Raw genomic sequence first — 17,472 nt, forward strand, 5'->3', positions numbered from 1 at the left:
GTGTTTTATATCTATCCATGTCTATCTAATTTCCCCCCTTCCCAATCATATTACATACTCTTGGGGACCAAGATTTCTGCTTCTTCTGTTTCTACCATAGTGCCTGGTACAGGGCTCAGTCCACAATTGCTCACCTGGAACAGTGTTTTTAATTTCAATTTTTTTTAATACTTATATTTGAGAGAGAGAAGGATAGAGCATGAGTGGGGGAGGGGCAGAGAGACAGACACAGAATCCGAAGCAGGCTCCAGGCTCTGAGCTGTCAGCACAGAGACTGACATGGAACTCGAACTCACAAGCTGTAAGATCATGACCTGAGCCGAAGTCAGATGCTCAAGCGACTGAGCCACCCAGGCACCCCTGTCCCCGCATCTGTTTGGTCATCCTCTCAGCATCTATATCTCCCTTTAGCTGCCTTACCCCAAACAGCTGGAGCCATGAGGCACCTCAGTGCCATCTCCCCAGCCCTGCCCAATTCAGGTCGCCTACCATTGCTATCACCTCCCACACCTCCTTCCCAGGAAGGCCCCCAGCTGCTCCAGTGCACAGAATCCCTGTCCAGTTTCAGGAGGACACCAGTCTGTACTTGGAGCCTTCCAACCTTCGTAAGAGTCTGCTATGTGCTATTGTGGTGCTTGTCAATAGAGACACAGCAGCTAACATGACCATATCCACCCTGCAGGAGCTTAGGGCCAACCAGACCATGGGTGCATTCCATCTGGCAGAAGTGCTTGGATTTCCAGTGAACTTCCATCTGGCCCTGGAACACTGTTTTTAAATATGAAGAAAGGAATTTGGGGATCACAGCTCAGGGAGAGGCTGTTCCTTTAATTTTGTAGTTTTCCTACATAGAATATAATACTTAAAAAAAAACCCCTGCTTTATTTTTTTAGAAAAGTTTGTTTTGCTGTGATGTAGCTGTTATTAAAAAAAAAAAGGGGGGGGGGAGTGCCTGGGTGGCTCAGTCGGTTGAGTGTCCGACTTCAGCTCAGGTCATGATCTCGCGGTCTGTGAGTTCGAGCCTCGTGTCTGGCTCTGTGCTGACAGCTCGGAGCCTGGAGCCTGCTTCGGATTGTGTGTGTGTGTGTGTGTGTGTGTGTGTGTGTGTGTCTGCCCCTCCCCTGCTCATGCTGTCTCTTTCTGTCAAAAATAAACATTAAAATTTTTTTTTAAAAAAAAGTTCAGAGTTTTCCCACATACCCATTAATCTGACACCTGCACAGCCTCCCATCAACATCCACCAGAGTGGTACACTAGTTGTGACTCGTGAACCTAAACAGACCCATCATCATCACCTGAGTTCACATTAAGGTTCATTCTTGGCGTTGTATATTGTATGGGTTTGGACAAACATATAATGACTGCTATGGTATCATACGCAGTATTCCCACTGCCCTAAAATCCCGTGTTCCACCTATTCATCATTCTCTCCCCCAAAAACCCTTGCAACCACTGATCTTTTAAACTCTGTGGTTTTGCCTTTTCCACTATGTTATATAGTTGGAATCAAATAGAATGTAGGCTTTTCGAGTTGGCTTCTTTCACTTAGTAATATGTGTAAGGTTCTTAATACAGTTTTTTTTTTAAAGCTATAATATCTAACTCAGTATTTTCTCAATGTATGTTTCATGGAAGGTCACTGAGCCTTTCGGTGAAAAGTGATCCATGGTCATTAGGTTGGAAAACCTGAATACCCTTCCTTTTGTGGGAGAGTCAAGTTCACATTGGCATTATTAGCACTGTTTAACCCCCTGTATGCCTGAAGGACTTCTCCAGTAAGAGCTACCCATTCCTTGACACAAGATGTGGTCCATAAAACCCTTTTGAAACCCAGCCCATTATCGTACTCCCTCTTCTGTTTGATTCCTCCCCAGAGACAGTGGCTTGTTATATTATCTTTAACTCTTCGGTGGAAATAGTACCAGAAAGTACTCCATAAAGCAACATTTTAGCAGTACCACATGTTCTATGCCAAATTTAACTGTCCACCTGTTGCCATGGTAACAATACAAACAACCAAACACTGGATCACACAAACCAGCAGGCAGAACTGAAGTTTCTTTTAATAAATTCATGGTTACCTTGGGAAAACAGGGCACACTGATGGTATGTTAATTTAATGTCTTGGAGGAATTGTGAGATGATTAAATACAGAGTCAATGGCTAAAAGGTTATGGGCAATTTGTAGCTGGGGAGTAGATTGATGTGTGTGTCTATCTGTATTGCGTGATCATGGGTCATTTGAGTACATGTCAAACAAGCAAATGGTGGAAACTGGTAAGTATTTCTCAATTATGTGTAAGTATGACACAGTATTAATATTTCTGTTCAAGTTTGGTAACTGGCTTATTCCCCGCTCTCTTATCTGAAGTTCGGACTCCTATGTCATGGATTGGCAGTTGCCCCAGTGGATAATGTCTGTTGTGTTACATCCCTAAGCACATCTTTTTCCTTCTGTCGGCAATATCCATCTCTACCTTGAATGAAAAACTCTCTTCCCTCTGATCCCTCAAGACCTAACCTAAATATCTCCTTATGGTGAGGCTTCGCTTGACTCCTAACCATCCCCTTCCCATAACTTCATTTGAGTTTCTAGTTGAACTCTCATTGTTACACAAATCCTAGTCCTATGAGGCTGTCCTATGAAGGTAATTACAATGTCCTGTCTTCCTACCCCAGAAATCAGCCTGATGTCTGGCATATAGTAGGTACTCATAAACATTTGTTGAATGAATGAATGAATGAATGAAGTATGTAAGGCCTTAAATATTAGCAGTTAATACTGGGAATATGAACAAACGTAAATCTTGATGATTTTGTGGGCTCAATAAGCATCAGTTTGGACTAAGGCCTTCTAGTAAACACAATAAACATAATTCAGACTTTTAGGTTTTGAAGTAAATGAACAAAACTGGCACACACTACTAATTTGATTCCTACTAACAAAACCTGGTTATTCCGTAGTTTTTGCTATGGCTAGGCATATACGATTTTTGCCTGATTAATTCCATATACCCTCAGAAGTTTAGAATTTGTTTCTTGATTTATAAAAAGGATTTTTAAATTTATTTTTGAGACAGAGCGCGAGCGCGTGAGCGCGAGCGCGACAGAGACAGAGCGAGCGCGACAGAGACAGAGCGAGAGAATATGAATGAATGAGCAGGGGAGTGGCAGAGAGGGAAGGAGACACAGAATCTGAAGCAGGCTCCAGGCTGCGAGCTGTCCGCACAGAGCCCGATGTGGGGCTTGAACTCACGAACTGTGAGACATGACCCGAGCTGAAGTCACACGCTTAGCCAACCGAGTCCCCCAGGCACCCCTAAAAAGGATTTTAAAGTAAAGAATGACTGTGAGGTTTAGGGTAACCATGTAAACTTTTGCTTTTCCCCTTTTTGCCATAAACTATGTAAATTTAAAATATTTCTGTTTATTACAGGGTATTTATTTTAGAATGTTTATTGAGAGAGAGAGAGAGAGAGTGTGGGGGGGGGGGGGGGACGTGGGGAGGGGCGGAGGGAGAGCAGTGCAGAGCCTGATGCAGGGCTCGAAGTCACAAACTGCGAGATCATGACCTGAGCTAAAATCGAGTCAGATGCTTAACTGATTAAGCCACCCAGGCACCCCTATTATAGGTTACTTAAAAAGGGTAGAGCAGCAGAGGAAACTAAAGGTTTGAGACGATAGTGATCTCATTTTATTGACTCAAGGAGACAAGGATGAAAATGTTCAAGTTTTTTTTTTTTTACACCTTTCTTTTATGTTTTTCCTCTTTGCCTATAATAACATATAAGTGTCATCAGGGCAAGGCTGCTGTCTCATTTGGTCCCTGCTATATTCTCAGTGCCTAGCAAATGATTGGTACATAATATGCACAGAACAAATAATACTTGCAAGATATATTCAGAGTAGAAGAGAAAAAGGGCCAGAATCAGACTAGTCGTCTTGGGGAGAGGGAGAAAGGTATGGGAGAGATCAATGATGATACAGAATTGACTGCCCCAGAAAGTAATGAGATGATAGCATATTAGGAAAGGAAGGAAGGAAGGAGTTAAAGTAGCAGCAGAAGATGGAGCCTGATGAATGGAAGTGGTGAACAAAGAGGAGTGGAGTTTGGAGGGGAAATTGCTGATCTGATTTTAGGCACATAGAGTTTGAAATCTTAGGGAAAGATAATCAGTAGGCAGTTAAAAATGTGAATCTAGGGCTTAGAATAAAAATCAGGGTGAGATAGACACGTGATAATCAAAGCTACAAATGTGATAGATTGTCAAGATGAAGTGAAAAGAAGGAAAAGAGAAGGAGCCCCAAACTAGATCTTGGGGGAAACAGACTTGGGGAGGCATGGGGGCACCAACAATTAGATAGGTGAGGAGGGAGGTGGGCTTACAAGTAAGAGTGTATATGTCAAGGAAGTAAGGATGGACAAGAGGTTTATTTTAGGAAGAGCACTTGCTTAATGGTGCTATAGGCTACAGAGAGACTTATGTTTGGGACTGGAAAAAGGTGATAGAATTTGCCATTGAGCTTATTTGCTTAATATGAAGTAGCAGAGTTTACAGAATAGTGAGGGGCCAAAGCAATTTCTTGAGGAATGTTCAATCTTACCTAACATACCTCATATTTTTAAGCCTAGAGTAGATACTCAATAAATACTTGTTTGAGAGCAGAATCAGAATTCACATCCTTCTCAGAAGTAGTTGCTTTTGTTTGAGAGGTACCTGGGAAGTTGCTAAGATCATAGAGCTCCTTCAGTGAAGTAGACTCTAATACTCAGCTCACCTCAACTTATGGGCATCTACAATCATTCACCATATAGTTCATATCTAGTGTTCTAGACATCTAGTGATGTCTCTTTGTATTTCAAGGTTTACGACACTAAAAGTAGATTTCTGGTCAGCTAGATAATTATCTAATATGACTCTGTATTGCCTTAGTAAATGTCTAAATCTTAACTCCCCCCCCCCCCCCGAGAGAGAGAGGGTGCACGTGACTGAGCAAGGGGCAGAGAGAGAATCCCACAAGGCTTAGAGAGGGAGAGAGAGTGCAGAGTCCGAGGTGGGGTTTAAGCTAACCTGAAGTGGGCCTGCCTTGAGCTCACCCAATGTGGGGCTCTGAGCTTGGTGAGATCATGACCTGAGCCTAAGTTGGGTGCTTAACCAACTGAGCCACCCAGGTGCCCCAATCTTAAAATAATCTTAAAAGTACTTTGTGACATAACTGGGAATTCTTTATTTCCTTTGCAAATTATTTCTGGGAGTTTGGAAATAACTGCAGGGGTGGGAGGTGGGTGTGGGAATAAGGCAAAGGGGTGCAGAGAAGAATCTCAGATGGGCTACGTAGCTTGCAGTTAGAGGATCTTACCACTAGATGGTGACCTTGTATCGGCCTGGTTAACTGCCCATTGAGAAAGGGTGGCAAAAAGTCAACTAAAGGTGGTTGAAAACCCACCACAATGCAATAGAGAAGCTTTTGTGATGTTGTGAAATGCAGTGGTTGATGAGATTTGAATAAAGATTGAGGAATACCAGTGTCCTCCCAACTCTTTGCACAGATTGTGATGAATTAAGAATTCTTGAGCATCTGGCAAACAACTGCCAGTGTGGAGGAATGGGGAAAAGTTTTAACTTTTAGAAAGTACAAAACCTAAATTCTAGTTCAGCTGTTGGCACTTGATGTGGAATATTTTTGTAAGTCACTTTTAGGGGCCTCAGTTGCTTCATCTATAAAATGGGAGATGATAATACCTAAGTTGTTAGAGGCTGAGCCATTTTTCCCCAAGATCTTTTTCTGCTTTATCAGTGAAGAGAAAGGGAGGTTGTGGTTTAGTGTCTCTTTTGAAAGGAGAAGAAAGAACAGGCTAAAGAATCGTGGTCACTGTCTACTTTTTTTTTTTTTTTAATTTTTGATGTTTTGGTCAGGTGGATGGAGTCTCAGTAGATGTTTTCCTCATTGTGAAAACCAAGGGTATGACTTTTTGCCACAGGCTGGGATAGAAAAGGGGATAGAGATAAAGGTTGAGAGGGAAAAAGTTCTATAATGGTTTTTGTGGTGTGTGTTTGTGTTTGTGTGTGAGGCTACTTAGATCTAGAACCATAGACAGGAGGATAAATGGGAGATGCTCATAATTTCTGGCTATTATTATTGATTGGTCAGGACATCCTTTGCTGTCTTGAATCCTCATAACCTGTGGTGATGGACTTGGGTCCCTGTTTTACAATGGAGGGACCTGGGAAGTCTTAGGATGTTCAATATGTTGAGGATGTATTTTCATTCTCACCTTTAATACGAGAGGATTTTTATTGAATGCTTACTTAAAGGGCCTTGTATGAGGAACACTTTGGCCATTTATCCAGAAGTGACTTGGCTTTTAAGTTGATGCTGTTTCATTAGGAGAAAATCCAGTCTCTAGCAGGGCAAATTTCCAGAAGACTCAAGTCCTGGCTGCTTTTCTCTTTTCCATAGGATTCCATGCAAATGCTAAATTCTTTTTAGCAGAGAAAAGGAGCTTGATTCTGTCCTTTGTCATCCCAAATTTCCATAATGTCTTGTTAAATCTCAGGGTAATTAGTGTTTACCCAGAAGCCATGGAAGAACCTGGACTGTAGCCTTTTTGATACAAGAATTTATGAAAGACTCTTTATCTTAGCCATTGTCTGTATCTTTTTATTGGGACAGGATGAATAAAATTAGAGTAAGATTGGATATCAGGGAAGGAAAGGAACCTATAGAGAGCTATGGAAGTTTGAAAAGGTAGCTTAAAAGAAAAGCTGAGTTAGATGAAGGCAGGGACTATATCCTAAGGCATATGCTTCTGTGACTGACTCTTCTTAGGAGCTACTACTGCCTTTGAGCAGTTGTTGATCTCTAGTGCCCCTGGTGAGCTTTGATTAAATTAAATTGATTCTGAAATTCTCTTTTTGGTTTGAAGATGTCAAGAGAGCTGTGTAGCCTGAGCTACGAGCTGGCATGTAATCTGGCTCTGCACTCAGTCATCACTACTCTTGTCTTACAGTGTTTTTAAAAACCTTTCTCTTGACAAAGTTGTTATTATATGGCCTTAATATACCTGGAGTCCCATATGGCTCGGTCTTTGCATGGTGTTGGCTTTCTTTTTTTGAACCCAACAATGGAGATGTCAGAGGAAAAAGAGAGAGGTGGATCTCAACCATTTTCATTAACTGACAGAAAAACTGGGAACCCCAGGGAGATGAATGTGTTTGGCTGCCAGCATGGGAGAAATGACAGACTAAGGAGGAAGGTCAGGGACATCCAAAAGATTGGCTGGAAGAGTGATTTCTCGTGTGTCCTTATTCTTCCCCATGTTACTCTGGTGATGCATTGCCTGCCTTTGTGGGCAGAAAAGCAGCAATACCAGGCGGAAGTGGCAGGGTAGTGTGAGGGTAGCTCCAGGGCCAAAGTGAAAAGCCAGCAGCCACAACACCAAGACCACTTAGCATTTCCTTATTCTGTCTTCCTCTATCCAGTGGACTAGGCAATTACACCGAAGAGGTGTGTGTGTATGAGAACATGCCTGGCTATGAAGTGATGAGATGTTCCCTGGAGACCAGGGGAATGCCTGGTGGAGGTGGGGATCTGGGAATGGTTGAATTCAGAGGGTAACCTTTGAGACTTTCTACCTTGAAGACCATCCTCCTTTCATTCACCTGGAGAATAAGCAAAGTCTGTTTTTATAGCTCTCGCAGGTAGGTAGTCTTTGCAAAGCAGCTGGTAGTCCTAAGGGAATAAAGGATGCACTTAAAAGGAAATGTGGCCAGACATGTGAGGTGTAAAAGTTCTATGAAAGAAATTTAACAAGAGGATTTAAACCAGAGGAAGCAGCTTATATAAAAAATAAGCATAGTAATTATCCTTAGAGATGAAGGAGAATATTGAAAAAAAATAAAGCGGGGAGAAGCAAATATGAATAGGAACCAACTGGAAATACCGAGTATCCAAATATAATTGGTGAAATAAAGCACTCAATGGATTGGCTGCATAAAATGAATGGGTACAGCCAAAGAACCTATTAGTAGATAAATACTGGAATAAGGAATTTCCCCAGAAGGCATCAGAAAATGAACAGATGCCAAGTTGAGAGATCAGGAGGATTGAGGTATAAGTTCCCCTCAAAATCACAGAAGGGAAAAAAAGACCCTGAATGGGAGGGACACAGAGTACTAAACAGAAGGTGACCTCACACAGAGATGTTCCACAGTAACCATGAAGGATATGAAAAAGAAAACTGTAAAAGCTTCCAAAGTTAGAAAGGCATAGCACCCAAAAGGACTTTGGGTATATATTTATAGTTACCAGTGAATTTTACATATATATATATATATATATATATATATATATATACACACACACACACACACACACACACACACACACACACACATATATTTTTACACTGTTTCTTAGTATCTTTTTATTTCCAGTTGAATAGAACCCTTTAGCATGTCTTAAAAGGCAGATCTAGTGGTGATGAGCTCCTACATGGATGGAATTGTATGTTCCCTTGTCAGTTTCCTGAGCCAGTCCCTGTAGGGAAAGGAAGACCTTTTACTCATTTTTGTAATCCTGCTGCCTATCACAGTGCCTTCTCCCTAACAGGTGCTTAATCAACTTAGGTTGAATGGAAAAGCCATGTCTGAACTGCCTTTTTAATAGATGGAGTAGGCATATCAGGCAGGCAACTGTCAGGATGGCCTTTTAGGCAGGGAGCATTGCATGTACAAAGACATGACAACCTGAAAGATGAGGCATACTGCAGGAGGAAAGGTTTGAAAAAGGCAGTAGAATAGTGAAGAAGTCAGGGAGCAGGTTTCTGAAGGGCAGAACTTCAGAGGGACAGGGGTAGTTTGGGAAATAAGAATTATGGCTATATGTTGACAAAGTAGATGAAGGTGTAAAGCACTGGGAATAAGTAAGTGAAAGCATTGTGAAGGTGAGGTCTAGGCTGGGGGATCCATGAGGATGCTGAAGTCTCCAGGAAGGTTCAGGATTGAGGAAGGAAATGGAGACAGGTGCCAAGGTTTTTGATAAGCATGGTGGAATTCACTGAAGGGCAGAGAACAGAGTGTCCCAAGCAAAGATGATAATGCTGGCCTGCCATTTTGCATAGGACTAGGATGATTTTTTTTAGGTCTTTTTAATCCAACAGCCCCTGCAAAACTACTGCCAAAGGTGTGGTCAGATGCTGAGGAATGTTGGTGGACTCTCTTCTTAGTCACTGCCACCTGCTTGTGACCTTCTAACTAGATTTGGCTTTACTTGGGGACTATCACAGTGGGGAGATGGCATGTTGGAGGGAGCTGCTATATTTACTTTGTCTTAGTGTCCGCATCAGGGCTCCTCTGGCTCCCTTAATGTGTTCTCACAGATTGGAGTCATGTTCTCACAGAGCACAGAGCGACTGTGGGCAAGGGAAATAGTAGGGACCCTGAAAAGCTTTCTCCCCTTGTTCCCTGCTATACCCCATTCCTTAAGGCTATGTGGATACTTGTGATTGCAGTTTCTATATTATTTGGTCTAAAAACAAAAAAGCACTTCATCTAGAAAAACTTGAAAACCTAGAGTAGTTCTCTCAGTAGTGGGGATGGGATGGCACCCTTTATCTCCACTTTTTTGTGCATACTATTATGAACATCTGCAGGACTTAGGTAAGTGTACAAATGGAGGTATTGACCTGAAGCTCCTCTCTTCTCTGCCTTTTTTTTAAAGCTTATTTATTTATTTTGAGAGAGATGGCGTGAATGGAGGGAGGGACAGAGAGAGAGGGAGACAGAGAATCCAAATCAGGCTTCACATTGTCAGTGCAGAGCCCAATGAGGGGCTTGAACTCATGAAACTGTGAGATCATGACCTGAGCTGAAACCAAGAGTCAGACACTTAACTGAGTGAGCCACTCAGGTACCTCTCCTCACTTCTCTTTCATCCTGATTCCATCTAGCATGCGTGGTGTGCTTCAGCCTACACTCTAAGGTCTGTTAACATCCCACAAACAGCAATCTTTAGGCCTTGTGGTATGCACACTGGGGGTGTGGTTTTCCATGGGGAGGACAAGGCAAACACTGAGTATTTGGGCAGGAGGTTTTGGGGCACTAAGTATCAGCATGTTCACTGCAGACTGGGTGGTCATGTCTCCTTGGCGTTGTGGACTTAGACTCCTTAGCAGGGCTGGGGCATGGCTACAAGAGGGCCAGAGTGGGGATTCTCCAGTGTGATGTCAGGGCAGGGACATAGCTGCCCAGATTTCAGGGCACTTTTGCCCTCACATCGCTTCATTTGTGAAATGACTTATTATGGCAGAGAAAGGGGCACAGGCCATGTAATGGTCTTACTCACTTCAAAAAAAGCTGACTCTTTTTAAGGATGAACAAAAATACACAAAGTTTATTTCTTTCTTAAGGAAACAGCTTAGAGTTTTGAAACTTATTAACCACCTTGGCTCATGGCCAAGTATGGCCCATGAGTTAGGGGTGTACTGGTTTAGAGTATACTTCATGGACCTTATCTTCCCCTGGCTTTTGCTGAGCTCAGGATTTTGCTTAGGGTCAGTAGGAAAAATGAGGTTTCAGGGAATTACTAAAAATCCTGCTCACTTGAAAACTGGGCTTTGCTTTGTGACTCCATTTTTCTTGTTCATTTGATTAAATTTATACCATCTAGGCTTCACCGTGACCAGTTAGCACCAGCTGTATGGAAATGTAGTGGCTGCTCAGTAGTGTTTGCAATGTCTCTACTTTTATGTAACTTCAGGAAGGGTATAGCAGGAGACTCAAATTGTAGTTTCACTCTGCTTTCTGTTAGCTGCATGACCCCACATAGGCCACTTAGCCTCTGAATGGCAATTTCTTCCTCTCTAACAAGAGAACCCTTCCTACCTCACAAGAATATTTTGAGAATCTAATGAGCCAATGCAAGTCAAAGTTTTCTAGAATGTGTAAAGCCCATTGGAATTTAAGAGATTATTATCACTGTGGTGTGAACCATTTATCATATCCCTTACAAAGTGACAGCTCCACAGGAGAGCAGCTTTGCTATAGGGGGGAGTAGAGAGATGATGGTGGAACAGGTAAAGTAGGGCTGGGGGAATCAGGACGATGAGGTGGGGCACGTTGTTAAAGGAAATGAAAAGTGACTGGAATTCAAGATCTCCTAGCGTTCAGGACTAGGATAGGCAATGTTTACACATTGGCTTAGTACCACAAACTTTTATTTTTTTAAATGTTAATTTATTTTGAGAGAGTATGTAAGAACATGCAGGAAGAGGGGCATGGTGGGGGGAGAGAGAGGTAGAGGTAGAGAGAGAATACCAAGCAGGTTCCACAATCAGCACAGAGCCTGATGTGGGGCTTGATCCCATGACCCTGGGATCAGGACCTGAGTCTAAATCAAGAGTCGGATGCTCAACTGACTGAGCTGCCCATGTGTCCTGATATGACAACCTTTTATATAATTTTTTCTGTTTGTCTACCTGGACCTTTTTAGAAGTAAAGAAAACCAAATAATCTGGCTCTCTATGCTTCATGTCTTTGTCCCACTTGATTTTTCTCTGCTCCAGGCACGCTCACCTTATTTTTCTGGAACACAACAAGCTTATCCCCAGCCTTTTGTACTGAACTTGCTGTTCTCTCTGGAATATCCTTCCCTCAATGTCCGCATGTACCATATTCTACTACTTTCCTGTCTTCAGTCAAAAGTCACCCCTTGAGGGAGGTCTTTAAATTATCTTCTGACATTTCATATGCTACCCTTCTTCCCTGATTTGTGTTCTGTCATTAGCACTTGTGAGTGTCTAGCATTCAATATGTTATTGAGCTTGTATGTCTTCTCTTACCTCTACAGAATGTAAACTTAACAAGGGCAAAATTTGTCTGAGTACTTACCACTATATTTTTATATTTTTTTAATTTTTTGTTTATTTATTTAGGGAATAGTGGAGGGAGGGGCAGAGAGAAAGAGACAGAGGATCCAAAGTGGGCTCTATCCTGACAGCAGAGAGCCTGACACAGGGCTCGAACTCACCAACCATGAGATCAAGACCTGAGCTAAAGTTGGATTCTTAAACGACTGAGCCACCCAGGTGCCTCTTATTTTATTTTAGTTTATTTATTTGTGTGTGTGTGTGTGTGTGTGTGAGAGAGAGAGAGAGAGAGAGAGAGAGAGAGAGCAAGCATGCGGCAATGAGCAGAAGAAGGGAAGAAAGTGGGAAAGAGAATCGCAAGCAGGCCCCACACTAGTAGCACAGAACTGGACATCGGGCTCAGATTCACAGATCATGAGCTGAGCTGAAACCAAGAGTTGGATGCTTAAATGACTAAGCCACTGAGGTGCCTCCCCATTGTGTTTTTAGTGACTGGAATGGTATTTGACTTACAGTAGGTGGTTAATAAATATTTACTTATTGAATGAGTGGATGGAAAACATAACTGTGTGGCTTCTTTAAAGTTGGTTTTTGATTTCTGGAAGTGGCCACCAGTGATCTAATTTATCTCAACACCAAATATTTGCATAACTACAAATGCTAACTAATATGACTTTTGATTAGCTTCTCTCCCACAAGTAACTTGGCTCTTGAATTTTGGTCTAATTCTGTTTACAGATGTAGAAAACTAAGCTGCTGTAAGCCCTCCAGATATTCTAGGAAGGAGGGCTTACCACACCAGCCAGTGTTCCATCAGGTCACAGTGAATAGAGGTCTTCCTGGGTCATTACCTGAGGAAGCACTACCTTTGCTGTGGTGTTTGGGAGCCTGGGCTGGGAGCAGCCTATGTTCTACTTGGAATACATGGAGAAGAGAATTTTGTTGGGATACGTGGAGAAAGGATTTCTACAGGGATGTGGCCTATAAAGGGTTCCCATCACTTTATAGACAGAGGAAGTATAATTTTATCACTATTTTTCAAGTTTTCTTCTCTTCTTCCTTTCTTCCTTTCCTCCCCTTCTTCCCCTTCTCTCCTGTGTTATGGAACATGTAGGCATTTGGTAGATTATTTACTCACTTATTTATGGATAAGAGCCCTGTGATATGGATTTGTGAAGGAAAAGGAATGAAACAACTTAAAACCTTGTCTATCCAAATCTTATCTTCATGTAACTCATTAATACCTGGAAGTTGAATGACCCTGGCTAATGATACATGTGGAAAAAATTGCCTGAAAATTCACTAAAGGCAGAACCAAAATTCTCTCTGTATCTTATGTGGTGAACATCACTAGAAATAAGATGATTTTTATATTCTTCTCTTTGTAGGTTTGTTTATAAGTAATGTTTCAAGATTCAAGGAATCTTTTGTTAAGTAAAGGAATTGAGAGCACAAAAATAGAGTGCTATTACAATTTTGGGATTTAGTGTATTTTTGAGGCCTATCTAAGAAAAGAGCTCAGGGGCTGTGGATAATGCTATTAGAACAGAATATTAGGAAGACTTAGGTCTTGAAAAGGACTGAGCTTTCCTTACATTTTCTGATGTCTGAAGTAAAGAGGCTTTGAAGACCTTCAGAAATATTTTCTTATTACTCATCCTTTAAACTAGATCCTAGGGCTCCAGATGATGGTATGTGGGAAGTCTAGAACATAATGGCATGACCAATGGACCTCTTTGTTGGGATCTAAGGCCGAGCCCATTGAATGTTTTGAGTTGAACTCTTTGCAACAAGTTGAAAGGGTTTAAAGATGGAGATGGGCAAGTACCAGCCTAAAAAGATACAATCTGAACCTGGTTTCCTTCTGAATTTCTCTTTTCTTTAACTTGTCTTGCCTTTCTCTCTCTTCTCATGTCTCTCCTTTTCCTGTCCTTGTACTTCTTTTTTTCTTTTATCCCTTCTCTTTGTTCTTGTAAATTTCCATATCTTGCCTTAAATGAACATTTCTTAGGTAATATCTGACTCCAGTGGTTGCCTTAAGATCTAAGCAGCTTCTAGAGTTTGTCCCAGGAAGGACAGACTAACATAGGGAGGAGAAGCTGGAATATGGGCTATGGGTGGAGGGGGAGAGGAGTGAGGGATGAGAACATAAAATGGGAGATGTGAATGTGTGGTATGCTTCTTGACCTTGAACCCCATGGTTTCATCCCATAAGGATTTGGGTTAAATCTGGTTGTAGGATGGGATTGCCAACCCAACATTCCCCCCCACTGAATCTTCCCCTTCCACCTTCCTAGCTAACAGAGCTGTCTTTCCACTACAGAGGCTAACTGTAGCAGAGTTCATGTTTGCCATCTCTCTTGCTACCAGGGTAGTAATATGAGATAATAGGTAGGAAGAGAAATTTTCTGAGGGTCTTTTGGGAGACATTTTCTTCCCTTTTGAAAAGAGACACAGGGAAGTAAAGATCAACATTTTGTTTCTGGATTTGGTTATACCTGTATGTGGTGTGTAGAATTGCTACAGCCTTGCTGCCAGGGAGGAATCACGACTGAACACTCCAAGGATGGCAGGACAAAAACATGGAAAGGTCCTGGATCCTTGAGCTCATGGAGCTGCCAGTCCAAGTCTGCAGCATCTTATGTAATTGGCTTTGTGGTTTAAGCCATTCTTAGTTGGGATTTCTGTTACTTGAGCTGAAACCATTTTGATGGGAACCAGTTAGTACAGTGTCATGGCTGGGCTTTATTTTGTGCTGACTTTGAGTTTTTTTTTTTTTTTTCCCAATGTTAAGTATTAAACAAAACATCCTATATATTTGTCTTCCTCCAATGCCCTTGATTATTCAGAAGCTGAAACTTCATTCTTTGTCTTTATGAGCTTTCCTTATAAATTACTGATTCCAACACTTGTGGCCATCACCCTAGAATTGAGATATCAGTTTCAGTAATCTTTTTCTGATTTCCTAATGAATACTATAGGATGCTGGACAAAACAAGGCAGAGTGTCACTTCTGATAAGATCTGTAGCATCTTGGTGATGCAAGTACAGAAGAGCCTTTCTCTTGTTTTATTCCTCTCTCCATGTACCCCTTCCAGAAGTGAAGTCTGAAGGGTTCTCCATGTTTTGTTAACCACTGAGCCCTGTCGTACAATAGTCTCATGTGTTACTCCCTCCATCCCCCACCAGTACTGTTCCTGTATGTGGCAAGATAAAAAAAGTATTAATCTGTGTATCTAGTTCATCATATCATTCTGCTGGCTAAAAGCTTGTGGATTTTCTCACCCAGTCTCTGTTCTGATCCTTTTGAGGATCATTCTGTATTGTCTGACTGCTTCTTAAGCAGTGAAAGAGAATCTGGAGCAAGGTGGAGGTGAGGAAGGTGATATGAGAGATGGCCAGGATGAGACTGAAGGAGTTCTAGGTAGGTGAAAATCTGAGGAAAGAGTAATGGAAGCAAGGCCCAAGTTGAGGTCAGAGAGTTGGGGAGAAACTTATACAGGGCAGCCAGCCCACCTGGTTTGCATGAGGATGGCCAAATGGATTGTTGACAGCCAGTATTCATTCTGAAAGATCAGTACCTAGGCTGTGTCAATATTTTGAGTATCCCTCTGAAGTCATGGGTACTTGAAAAATCTCTGGGAGATACTGGTCCTCTGTGGTGTTAGAGATTTGAATTAAAAATTTTAGAAAAACAAGTTGGATAATATTTGATTTTTTTGGGGTTTTTTTTTGTTTGTTTGTTTGTTTTTCTGTTACCACTCTGGGACTGAAGCACCACTCTGAGTCACAGCCTAGAGGTATGACCTGTATAATCTTTGTCTTTTTTTTTTTTATGGGAAAAGAGTGATACACTGGACGCCAACTGTTTTTATTCAAATGCAGGAAGTATTTTTCCCTTAAGAGTTTAGGAGCACTAAATTTAGCTCCCTATAAATATGTTGGCTTTTTTAAGGAAAGTCTTATCTCTTACAGGAAGTGTTGTAGTGATAAAGCGATGGAACAAAAGTCTTAGGAGCTTCTCTTGGCATTTATTTATCTTTAAACATATTCTTGCCTCTTAGAACCACTATCTGTTAAACCAATGTGTCATCAACAGCTATGTTGTAAAATAATTAATACTGTATCCTAATTTTAATTTAGCTGCTACTTGCTTTTGAGTCCAAATTCAGAAACCTATTCCTTTTGGACATAAACAAGGATGAAGTATGGCTGCAGCTGGAGCTGGGACACCCAACAGTGTGACAAACTGGTGTGGGGGCCAGAGAGGAAAATGCTAAATGAAAATGCTTCATTTTCATGTCAGGTTAGACCAGTGTTCTCCAATAGAAACATAACATAAGCCACAAACATGACCTACATAGGTGAATTTAAGTGTTTTAGTAGCTCCATTTAAAAATGTCAAAAGAAATAGATGAAATTAATTTTACACTTAATGTGTTCGAAATAGTAGTGTTCCAGTAGGTAGTCAGTATAAAAAATTACTGAGTTACCATACATCCTTTATTTTTTTCTTTGCAGTAACTATTTGAAATCAAGTCTGTTGTGTGCACTTATAGCATGTCTCATACTGGTTAGCCATATTTCCAGTGCTCAGTAGCCACATGTGGCTAGTGGCTACTGTACTGAAGAGCCTAGGTCTAGACTACTTATTTTTATTTCACGTTTATTTAGAGAGACTGAGTGGGGGAGGGTCAGAGAGAGAGAGAGAGAGATTGGAAGAGAGAGAAACCCAAGCAGGCTCTGTGCTGTCAGTGCAGAGCCTGACCCAGGCCTCCCTCTGACAAACAGTGAGATCATGACCTAAGCTGAAATCAACAGTTGGACACTGAACTCACTGAGCCAGCCAGACACCCTGGTCTACACTATTTTTAAAGATAACCATTCTATTGTTCACTTGATGCTCACAACAGATCAAGATGATGCCAGGGCACATAGGGAGAAATGATTGCTTTTTCTTCCAGCCCTATATGAACTTCCTTGTTAATTCATTTGGGACAAAGTTATGAAATGTTTGCCATAAGGCAAGAGGAGGAAGGATTGGCTTCAACATGGAAAAGAGCATACTCTGAGAGGAGACTCAGAGCTTTGTGAGGTGGTTATGGAACAGTGCTTGGTGGAGATTTATGGTTGGAATTTATGGTCCAGGTTTTCTAGACTGGGTCTTTCAGGAAGATAAATATGGGAAATATAGTTACTTATTAGGAACAATATGGTATAATGGAATGAGTTCTAGATCAAGGGTCAGGAGTACTGGGCATTGGTCTAGGGGGAGAAAGGTAAACTAAAATGTATCAAGCCTACTATAACACTAAAGCACTTAAAATTTTCTTACTTCTCACAATAAGCCCAATAGTTAGGAATTCTAACCAATTCCAATTAACATGAATAAGTTGAGCCTGGAGAGATAGTATAGTGTCCTCGCTTATCGAGGATTTATGATAAAGTCTTAGCTCTAATTCCAAAGCCGCTAGGTTCTTAACATTATAATCTACATACATGCCATCTAGTAGGCTCTATCTTCTACAAATTAGGCTTTAACTAAAGAAGCAGAACCAGGCATGCATCTCATGCTGGAGCTCAAGTACACAACAGAGGCAGTG

At 41.5% G+C, this 17,472-nt stretch overlaps 1 protein-coding gene across 1 annotated transcript in view; it reads right to left on the reverse strand.

The window, feature by feature from the left end:
- Positions 1-16,708: 16,708 nt before the first annotated feature.
- The window catches only part of FSHR (follicle stimulating hormone receptor), a 177,606-nt gene continuing 176,842 nt past the window's right edge, over positions 16,709-17,472 (reverse strand). The window contains exon 10 of the mRNA XM_043603342.1: positions 16,709-17,472. This exon is cut by the window's right edge and continues 2,115 nt beyond it. The gene's annotated coding sequence lies outside the window, so the exon portion shown is untranslated.

This window comes from Prionailurus bengalensis, chromosome A3 (assembly GCF_016509475.1).
Source record: "Prionailurus bengalensis isolate Pbe53 chromosome A3, Fcat_Pben_1.1_paternal_pri, whole genome shotgun sequence".
In the NCBI taxonomy this organism is placed as follows: Eukaryota; Metazoa; Chordata; class Mammalia; order Carnivora; family Felidae; genus Prionailurus; species Prionailurus bengalensis.